Here is an 11,956-nt window from a genome sequence, read left to right as displayed (position 1 = left end):
TTATTTTTAAAAGCATCCTTAACCCCAAGTATCCTCAGAACTGAGCATCAGGGACCCTCTGCCTTTAGATACAATCTCAGTCATCTTGCAGCATCAGCATTTCCTGCATGCAGATGGCAAAGTCTGGTAATAATGCCTCCTGGGTGATAGCCAAGGTCTGGAGCTTTACTCTGAAGTCTTGGTGAGGATGCCTTCAGACAGAAGATGAACAGCTGCTTCCATGTCTCAAGAAAATACTCCAGTATAACCTAACAGTTGTAAGATATGTGAAGGTTTTTGTGATCTGGTCCCATCAAGTGAAAACATTCTTCCATTAAAGCAGTCATGATGAACTTGAGTTTTAAACAATGATGGGCTGACTCTTTTGGTAAAGTTTTTTATACAGGCATACCTCAGAGATAATCATGGGCTCAGTTCCAGTCTACAGCAATGAAGCAAATTTCACAATAAAGCAAGTCAAATTAATTTTTTCGTTTCCCAATTTGTATAAAAGTTATGTTTTTTACACTATTCTGTATCTGTCAAGTGTGTAATAGCATTATGTCTTTAAAAATCTATGTTAATTTTTGGGGCGTCTGGGTGGCTCAGTCGGTTGAGTGGCCGACTTCGGCTCAGGTCATGATCTCGCGGTCCATGAGTTCGAGCCCCATGTCGGGCTCTGTCCTGACGGCTTAGAGCCTGGAGCCTGTTTCAGATTCTGTGTCTCCCTCTCTCTGACCCTCCCCCATTCATGCTCTGTCTCTGTCTCAAAAATAAACGTTAAAAAAAATTTTTTTTTTAATCTGTGTTAATTTTAAAATACTTTATGGCTAAAAAATGTTGACCCATCATCTAAGCTTCCAGTGAGTCATAATCTTTTGCTGGTGGAGGGTCTTGCCTTGATGTTGATGGCTACTGACTGATCAGGGTGTTGGTTGCTGAAGGTGTGGAGAACTGTGCCAATTTCTTCAAATAAGATAAACTGATGGGATAATTCCACTGACCTATAATTCAGGTTCACTTTTCTCTCTGGCCGTTCTACCTTTCCCTTCTTTCCACTGGGCAATCTGCATGTCTAAATCCATCTTGGTTTTTGGAAGATGGCGGCTTAGGAGGACGCTGGGCTCACCGCGCATCCTGCTGATCACTCAGATTCCACCTACACCTGCCTAACTAACCCGGAAAACCACCAGAAGACTAGCAGAACGGAGTGTCCGAAGCCAAGCGCAGACGAGAGGCCCACAGAAGAGGGTAGGAAGGGCGGAGAGGCGGTGCACGCTCCACGGACTGGCGGGAGGGAGCCGGGGTGGAGGGGCCCGCCGGCCAAGCAGAGCCCCCGAGTCTGGCTTGCAAAAGTGGAGGGGCCGGATGGAGTGTGTTCTGACAGCAAGCAGGACTTAGCATCTGGGAGGTCATAAGTTAACAGCTCTGCTCCGAAAGCGGGAAGGCTGGAGGACAAAGGGAGGGATAGTTGCTCAGCCCCGGGAGGACAGAGCTCAGTTTTGCGGGGAACAAAGGCGCTCGCCAGCGCCATCTCCCTCGCCCATCCCCCAGCCAAAATCCCAAAGGCAACCAGTTCCTGCCAGGGAACTTGCTTGCTCCACGCAAACACCCAATGCTGTGCTTCTGTGGAGCCAAACCTCTGGCAGCGGGTCTGACTCCCTCCCGCTGCCACAGGGCCCCTCCTGAAGTGGATCACTGAAGGAGAAGCAAACTAAGCCTGCCCCTCCTGCCCCCGTGCACCTTGCCTACCCACCCCAGCTAATAAGCCAGATCCCCAGCACCACAAGCCTGGCAGTGTGCAAGTAGCCCAGATGGGCCACGCCACCCCACAGTGAATCCTGCCCTTAGGAGAGGGGAAGAGAAGGCACACACCAGTCTGACTATGGCCTGAGCAGTGGGCTGGGGGCAGACATCAGGTCTGACTGCGGCCCCGCCCACCAACTCCAGTTATACACCACAGCACAGGGGAAGTGCCCTGCAGGTCCGCACCACTCCAGGGACTATCCAAAATGACCAAACGGAAGAATTCCCCTCAAAAGAATCTCCAGGAAATAACAGCCAATGAACTGATCAAAAAGGATTTAAATAATATAACACAAAGTGAATTTAGAATAATAGTCATAAAATTAATCTCTGGGCTTGAAAACAGTATAGAGGACAGCAGAGAATCTTGCTAAAGAGATCAAGGGACTAAGGCACAGTCAGGAGGAGCTGAAAAACGCTTTAAACGAAATGCAAAATAAAATGGAAACGATGACGGCTCGGATTGAAGAAGCAGAGGAGAGAATAGGTGAACTAGAAGATAAAGTTATGGAAAAAGAGGAAGCTGAGAAAAAGAGAGATAAAAAAAATCCAGGAGTATGAGGGGAAAATTAGGGAACTAAGTGATACACTAAAAAGAAATAATATATGCATAATTGGTATCCCAGAGGAGGAAGAGAGAGGGAAAGGTGCTGAAGGTGTACTTGAAGAAATAATAGCTGAGAACTTCCCTGATTTGGGGAAGGAAAAAGGCATTGAATCCAAGAGGCACAGAGAACTCCCTTCAGACATAACTTGAATCGATCTTCTGCACGACATATCATAGTCAAACTGGCAAAATACAAGGATAAAGAGAAAATTCTGAAGCAGCAAGGGATAAACGTGCCCTAACTTATAAAGGGAGACCTATAAGACTCGTGACTGATCTCTCTTTTGAAACTTGGCAGGCCAGAAAGGATTGGCACGAGATCTTCAATGTGTTGAACAGAAAAAAATATGCAGCCGAGAATCCTTTATCCAGCAAGTCTGTCATTTAGAATAGAAGGAGAGATAAAGGTCTTCCCAAACAAACAAAAACTGAAGGAATTCATCACCATGAAACCAGCCCTACAAGAGATCCTAAGGGGGATCCTGTGAGACAAAGTACCAGAGACATCGCTACAAGCATAAAACATACAGACATCACAATGACTCTAAACCCGTATCTTTCTATAATAACACTGAATGTAAATGGACTAAATGCGCCAACCAAAAGACATAGGGTATCAGAATGGATAAAAAAAACAAGACCCATCTATTTGCTGTCTACAAGAGACTCATTTTAGATCTGAGGACACCTTTACATTGAGAGCGAGGGGATGGAGAACTATTTATCATGCTACTGGAAGCCAAAAGAAAGCTGGAGTAGCCATACTTCTATCAGACAAACTAGACTTTAAATTAAAGGCTGTAACAAGAGATGAAGAAGGGCATTATATAATAATTACAGGGTCCATCCATCAGGAGGAGCTAACAATTATAAATGTCTATGCGCCGAATACGGAGCCCCCAAATATATAAAACAATTACTCATAAACATAAGCAACCTTATTGATAAGAATGTGGTAATTGCAGGGGACTTTAACACTCCACTTACAGAAATGGATAGATCATCTAGACACACGGTCAATAAAGAAACAAGGGCCCTGATGATACATTGGATCAGATGGACTTGACAGATATATTTAGAACTCTGCATCCCAAAGCAACAGAATATACTTTCTTCTCAAGTGCACATGGAACATTCTCCAAGATAGATCACATACTGGGTCACAAAACAGCCCTTCATAAGTATACAAGAATTGAGATCATACCGTGCATACTTTCAGACCAGAATGCTATGAAGCTTGACATCAACCACAGGAAAAAGTCTGGAAAACCTCCAAAAGCATGGAGGTTAAAGAACACCCTACTAAAGAATGAGTGGGTCAACCAGGCACTTAGAGAAGAAATTAAAAAATAATGGAAAGAAATGAAAATGAAAATACAACAATCCAAACGCTTTGGGATGCAGTGAAGGCAGTCCTGAGAGGAAGATACATTGCAATCCAGGCCTATCTCAAGAAACAAGAAAAATCCCAAATACAAAATCTAACAGCACACCTAAAGGAAATAGAAGTAGAACAGCAAAGACACCCCAAGCCCAGCAGAAGAAGAGAAATAATAAAGATCAGAGCAGAAATAAACAATATAGAATCTAAAAAAACTATAGAGCAGATCAACGAAACCAAGAGTTGGTTTTTTGAAAAAATAAACAAAATTGACAAACCTCTAGCCAGGCTTCTCAAAAAGAAAAGGGAGATGACCCAAATAGATAAAATCATGAATGAAAATGGGATTATTACAACCAATCCCTCAGAGATACAAACAATTCTCAGGGAATACTATGAAAAATTATATGCCAACAAATTGGACAACCGGGAAGAAATGGACAAATTCCTAAACACCCACACGCTTCCAAAACTCAATCAGGAGGAAATAGAAAGCTTGAACAGACCCATAACCAGTGAAGAAATTGAATTGGTTATCAAAAATCTCCCAAAAAATAAGAGTCCAGGACCAGATGGCTTCCCAGGGGAGTTCTACCTGACGTTTAAAGTAGAGATAATACTTATCCTTCTCAAGCTATTCCAAGAAATAGAAAGGGAAGGAAAAGTTCCAGACTCATTCTATGAAGCCAGTATTACTTTGATTCCTAAACCAGACAGAGACCCCGTAAAAAAAGAGAACTACAGGCCAATATCCCTGATGAATATGGATGCAAAAATTCTCAATAAGATACTAGCAAATCAAATTCAACAGCATATAAAAAGAATTATTCACCATGATCAAGTGGGATTCATTCCTGGGATGCAGGGCTGGTTCAACACTCGCAAATTAATCAACGTGATACATCACAATAATAAAAGAAAAGATAAGAACCATATGATCCTGTCAGTCGATGCAGAAAAGGACTTTGACAAAATCCAGCACCCTTTCTTAATAAAAACCCTTGAGAAAGTCGGGATAGAAGGAACATACTTAAAGATCATAAAAGCCATTTATGGAAAGCCCACAGCTAACATCATCCTCTATGGGGAAAAACTGAGAGCTTTTTTCCTGAGATCAGGAACACGACAGGGATGCCCACTCTCACCGCAGTTGTTTAACATAGTGTTGGAAGTTCTAGCATCAACAATCAGACAACAAAAGGAAATCAAAGGCATCAAGATTGGCAAAGATGAAGTCGAGCTTTCACTTTTTGCAGATGACATGATACTATACATGGAAAATCCGATAGACTCCACCAAAAGTCTGCTAGAACTGATACATGAATTCAGCAAAGTTGCAGGATACAAAATCAATGTACAGAAATCAGTTGCATTCTTATACACTAACAATGAAGCAACAGAAAGACAAATAAACTGATCCCATTCACAATTGCAGCAAGAAGCATAAAATACCTAGGAATAAATCTAACCAAAGATGTAAAAGATCTGTATGCTGAAAACTATAGAAAGCTTATGAAGGTAATTGAAGAAGATGTAAAGAAATGGAAAGACATTCCCTGCTCATGGATTGGAAGAATAAATATTGTCAAAATGTCAATCCTACCCAAAGCTATCTACAGATTCAATGCAATCCCAATCAAAATTGCACCAGCATTCTTCTCGAAACTAGAACAAGCAATCCTAAAATTCATATGGAACCACAAAAGGCCCCGAATAGCCAAAGTAATTTTGAAGAAGAAGACCAAAGCAGGAGGCATCACAATCCCAGACTTTAGCCTCTACTACAAAGCTGTCATCATCAAGACAGCATGGTATTGGCACAAAAACAGACACATAGACCAATGGAATAGAACAGAAACCCCAGAACTAGACCCACAAACATATGGCCAACTAATCTTTGACAAAGCAGGAAAGAACATCCAATGGAAAAAAGACAGTCTCTTTAACAAATGGTGCTGGGAGAACTGGACAGCAACATGCAGAAAGTTGAAACTAGACCACTTTCTCACACCATTCACAAATATAAACTCAAAATGGATAAAGGACCTGAATATGAGACAGGAAACCATCAAAACCCTAGAGGAGAAAGCAGGAAATGACCTCTCTGACCTCAGCCGTAGCAATCTCTTACTCGACACATCCCCAAAGGCAAGGGAATTAAAAGCAAAAATGAATTACTGGGACCTTATGAAGATAAAAAGCTTCTGCACAGCAAAGGAAACAACCAACAAAACGAAAAGGCAACCAACGGAATGGGAAAAGATATTTGGAAATGACATATCGGACAAAGAGCTAGTATCCAAAATCTATAAAGAGCTCACCAAACTCCACACCTGAAAAACAAATAACCCAGTGAAGAAATGGGCAGAAAACATGAATAGACATTTCTCTAAAGAAGACATCCGGATGGCCAACAGGCACATGAAAAGATGCTCAACGCCGCTCCTTATCAGGGAAATACAAATCAAAACCACACTCAGATATCACCTCACGCCAGTCAGAGTGGCCAAAATGAACGAATCAGGAAACTATAGATGCTGGAGAGGATGCGGAGAAACGGGAACCCTCTTGCACTGTTGGTGGGAATGCAAATTGGTGCAGCCACTCTGGAAAACAGTGTGGAGGTTCCTCAGAAAATTAAAAATAGACCTACCCTATGACCCAGCAATAGCACTGCTAGGAATTTACCCAAGGGATACAGGAGTACTGATGCCTCGGGGCACTTGTACCCAAATGTTTATAGCAGCACTCTCAACAATAGCCAAATTATGGAAAGAGCCTAAATGTCCATCAACTGATGAACGGATAAAGCAATTGTGGTTTATATACACAATGGAGTACTATGTGGCAATGGGAAAGAACGAAATATGGCCCTTTGTAGCAACATGGATGGAACTGGAGAGTGTGATGCTAAGTGAAATAAGCCATACAGAGAAAGACAGATACCATATGGTTTCACTCTTATGTGGATCCTGAGTAACTTAACAGAAACCCACGGGGGAGGTGAAGGAAAGAGAAAAAGAGGTTAGAGTGGGAGAGAGCCAAAGCATAAGAGACTCTTGAAAACTGAGAACAAACTGAGGGTTGATGGGGGGTGGGAGGGAGGGGAGGGTGAGTGATGGGTATTGAGGAGGGCATCTTTTGGGATGAGCACTGGGTGTTGTATGGAAACCAATTTGACAATAAATTTCATATATTGAAAAAAAAATTAAAAAAAATAAATCCATCTTGGAGGCTGCTTCCCAAAGAAACCAACTAATGACAGTTATAGTCTATTCTTCCTCCAATTTAAACTTGGTAAATGTCCTTGGAAACTCTTAAAATCACAAGTCAAATACAGGTTACAGTGTAAAGTCAGAGTCCAGATATCTAATTTTTTTATTTAGGAGACAAAATGTTGGAAACCACTGATTTAGAACATAGGCTCAACTTCTGTAATAGACCTAAGCTCATTTCCATGAAGAAAGTAGTTCATTCTAATAGTGCAGAGGGTGGTTCAGGGTGGATGAGTGTCTCCACACCATGAGGTTGTTCACAGTGCACGTTCCTTATGCTTATTCTGCGATTGCCTTTGGTGCTTCCCTTGTTTGTATGGTCAAAGCTGGCTTGCAGAACTGTCTACCTCCCAGTCCACAGGAGGGAGGAAGAGAAGACAGAGGGCAAGCAACTTTCTTACATGGTCACACCTAATTGTGAAGAGGCTGAGAATTTAGGTATTTAGAGTTCCAGCCATTTGGAAATACTGATATCTAATTGATCTACAATTCCTCTTGTCAGAGATTTGTCAGACACTTGATTCAAATTCTTAGAAAATGTTCTACATACTTCTGCTTTGGGTTAGGAAATAAAGGACACTAAAGACTTCCACTCCTGTGGTTAACAAGAAAAGGCAAAATAAATGTATACTTTTCTGTGGGATTAATGCAGACTGTCTATACAGGAAACTTGAACTGAATTCCAGAGAGAAATAAGCCCTTTATAAGAGAGCAAAGAGCTGTGCAACCTCCATACCTGGGAGGGATGAATGGTGTAGGTTGGCAGTTGGACCTAGCCTGTCATCGATGGAAAGAATATACAGGAATGAGAAGAAATCAGTTGACCCTTTGACATCTGCTAGGATGGAATGGAATGCAAAAATTGTAAATACAAGCTCAGTCACTTGTTCCAACAGTTTTCTCCCTGAATCCTGCCCAAATTTTGCTAAGGTGGCACAAGGTAGAAAACTGGGAGTGTAGTCCTGTGCATTCTCAGAGTGATTAGATTCTGGAGCCCTAACAAAACTAAATCCAAAGGTGAACCAAAAATACCTGAAAGTACAACTCAACCTCTCCTAATTCGAATACTCACAAGATTAAAAAAAAAAAAAAAAAAAAAGTAGTGATAGTGGAGGTTAGAGATTGGAAATCACATGTGAAATATAATTAAAGCTGAGGTCCAGCAGCAATTCAGCTCAACTCTAGAAGAAATCTGAGGACTCCTTCCCTATCAAATTCCAATGTGTATGTGCTTTTTCCAGACACCAAGCAGTTCCCCAACACCAGCTGGCTGTCCTACAATTTTGCTGAATTCTGACAGTGTTAGGATAGCTTGCAAATTGACACTTGTGAATAGCTTCCGAGAGGTTAAGGGGCTCAGTCCCACAAGAATGCCTCCCCACTCCCATTTCAGACACCAATTGCAAGTCTAGATTTGCACTTCTGCTTCTGACTGACCAGGTGTAGATCATAGGTTCCAACAACCCCCTCCTTGGGTTTCATTTGTTTGCTAGAGCAGCTCAAAGACCTCAGAGAAACATTTTTCTTAGTAGATTGCCAACTTATTATGGAAGGATGTAATTCTGCAACAGCCAGATGGAGGAGATGCATAGGGCACAAGGTATGTGAGAAGGGGCACAGAGCTTCCATGCTTTCTGAGCACTCCACACTCCTAGAATTTCCATGCATTCACCAACCCCAAATCTCTCTGAAACCTGTTGGTTTTAGGTATTTAAGAAGGTTTTCTTACATAAGCATGATTGATTAAATCATTGGCCATCGATGACTGAACGCAATCTTCAGCCCCTCTCCCCTCCCCAAAGGTGGGAGGAGAGACTGAAAGTTCCAACCCTCTAATCACATAATTGGTTCCTCTGGGGCCAACCTTCATACTTAGGCTACCTAGAAACTCCCACAGTTGCTTCACAACAAAGGCACATTTATTGCTCTCCACACAGGAAATCCCAAGGGTTTTAGAAGCTCTGTGCCAGGAATGGGACAAAGACCAAATACATATTACCAAGTTGTCTGGTTGGCTCAATTGGCTCAGCGTCCAACTTTTGATTTTGGCTCAGGTCATAATCTCATGATTCATGAGATCAAGCCCCATATCGGGCTCACATGGAGGTAGCATGGAGCCTGCTTGGGATTCTCTCTCTCCCTCTTTCTCTGCCCTTCCCCTATCCCCTCTCTCTCTCAAAATAAATAAATACACTTAATTTTTTTTTTCTTAAGAAATAATGGCCTCACTTTTGGGGCATAGATCCTAAATCCAAGCTGAAGAAAGACTCTTAACCCTCTTATTCAAGAAAGGTAGTAACTCCAGGGTTTTTCCTACTACTTTGTTTATTACTAAGGATCTGCTTGAGTAGGGAATAGAGAGGAAATTCGCTAAGGCATAACCAACGAGATGCAAGAGAGCCTGTATGTATGTGTTCCCAGGAGCCAGCCCTGTACTATTCTGTAGTCAGGTTACTGTCTGGGGGCACTAGTCACTCCAGTGGAAGATTAATGTAAACTGCATGGTGATTAAAACAACCATTTCCCCCACTGGCTCCCGAAGATTGGGATCTAACTGAATGCTTATTGTTGCATTTACTTTTACAAATATACATGTAAAAATAATACAAAACAAAAACCCTTCTGGGGTCCCCATCTGGGGAACTATTGCCACATGTGATTATCCAAATATAAGCCATTCTTCATAATATGTGATAAACTCCCTCACTTCTGAGGCCTAGGAGTTCATCTTCCTGTGTGTTTTAGAATCTCTCCCCAGTCTTAATGTTTTATAGCAGTGAAATGCCTCTTGATCCTGTCCAAGTTTGTCTTTCATCGTATCTGTTTCTGATCAGGTTACAGTTGTTTGGCCCTGCCACTTGTGCCCAAGTACTCATTTTGAGTGTAACTGTACTAAATCTTTTCCCCAGATCAGTATAATAAAGGAGTGATGTGCAATTAAAAAACAGTGGCTCAAACTTTTCCAAATTTGATGAAAAACATGAACCCACAGCTTCACAAACCTCAGTGAATATCCAGTTGGATAAAGAGAAAGAAAATCATACCTATGTTCATCATGGTTAAACTGTTGAAAACAAAAGTAAGGAAAATCCTAAAAATCAGAGGAAAAGAGATACATTACATACAGGATAACAGTGATTTAAAAAAAAATGATATTGATATATCGGAAGCAAAATAACCAAGAGGAAACTAACATCTTTAAAATATTGAGAAAGGTTGCAGGTTCTAGTGATGGCTGAGTAGTGAATATTGGACTAAAATTTTGCCTGATAAATTGGACAAAATTTTTAAAATGGTACTAGAGAATGAACAAAAGCAGGCAGAAATTAAGGGTACTTACCTTGAAAGGGGAACCATACTGGGTGAGACCCACACCTATATGGCTTTCTCTAAGGACACTTCCAGAATGCACAGTACAGAGCAGACCAATCTCAACCAAAAAGCTCAAGTCTCATTGACCTTAAACTCCAGGACTGCCATGAAGGTATGAGCTATGAACAGGAGTCCTAGAAACTGTATTAACTCTTCTCAGATCTTTGATTCCTAAACTACGCATGTGTATAGTAATGATGAGGTTTTGGGTGATGATGGGATTCATGGGGTCTGGAGCCATGGCCAAGAAGGAATTTTTGAAGACGTCTTTGGTGCAAAAGGTGGTTTTATTAAAGCACAGGGACAGGACCCATGGGCAGAAAGAGCTGAACTGTAAGTGTGGGGGGTGACTGTTTAATGGAGTCGGTGGATATAAAGTCAAGAGGGAGTTTCCAAAGAGACTTTCACACGCTAAAGACTTACTGGAGGCCTAGCTATTGTCAAGCTAAGGTTGTTTTTCCCTCTAGCAAACATTAACATTGAGACAGTAGAGAGTTCCTGGACTGTATGCTATTGATGGAATTGCCTTTTTCTTGTAATTTACTAAGATATTTGTGAATTGATGGAGACAATCTGTTTAACCATTTGTTTTCTCTCCTTTCCTTTGTCCTTGGGCAGTCAGGAGTGTCTGAGGAATGTCACATATATCCCACCTTGTGGGGGGGTGGGGGGAGGTGCTGTTAGCCTATACTTTGCCCTCAGCTAGCCCCATGCTCTCTCATCAGTAAGACCTAAAAACCCAACGTGTAAAACAATAGGTGGTAGCCAAAACAACTGAACAAGGATTTCGAAAGATACTCCCTGAGGAGAAAGTATTATGTTCAAGGCCCATTTGGTTATGATGAGGGACCATAAGGCAAGCTGAGGGCCAAGCACAAGCTAGCATTACCCAGCCCCCAGATGGGTAATAACCAGTCATTCTACACAACCCCAGTGCAGCTCTTCCTGCCCATGGATCCTATCCCCATACTTTAATAAAATCACCTTTTTGCAGCAAAGACTTCTTCAAGAATTCTTTCCTGGCCATTGACTCTGAATCCCACAAACCCCACCATCATCCCCAAACCTGATCATATGGCACCCAATGTGTGAGGCTATGAGTCTTTTCATCTGGATTCTGAGCTTCAGTGTAAACTTGGTGAGTACTTTCTCTTTGTTCCTTTACATTTATTTCAGGGGCTTTTCAAAAGAAGTATGGTCTTATTGGAACACTTTCATGTTAATGCTTAGGCTGCAATCCTCTAACCTGCTACTCTATGGGAGGAGAAAGGCTGGAAGTTAGTACCCTGGCCAGAATGATAATAAGACCCAGAAACTTGATGCCTTCTCTTTATTCCTGTCCTTATACAAAATTGTCTTGGGCATGGGACAGCCACCTAGGTCACCAGGATGGCTGCCAATCTTAACACTGCCTGTGAGGTTTCCTCCTCATTGGTCAAATGTGATCCCTTCCACATCTCTGGTCTAACTACTTCTGGACCCAAGACCTCCATTGGGAGCTGGCCAAAACCAGTACCCAATTGAATTAAAATCCAA

This window comes from Acinonyx jubatus, chromosome B3 (assembly GCF_027475565.1).
Source record: "Acinonyx jubatus isolate Ajub_Pintada_27869175 chromosome B3, VMU_Ajub_asm_v1.0, whole genome shotgun sequence".
Taxonomy (NCBI): domain Eukaryota; kingdom Metazoa; phylum Chordata; class Mammalia; order Carnivora; family Felidae; genus Acinonyx; species Acinonyx jubatus.
The sequence above is the reverse complement of the archived record's forward strand: the minus strand, read 5'-3'. Positions refer to the sequence as shown.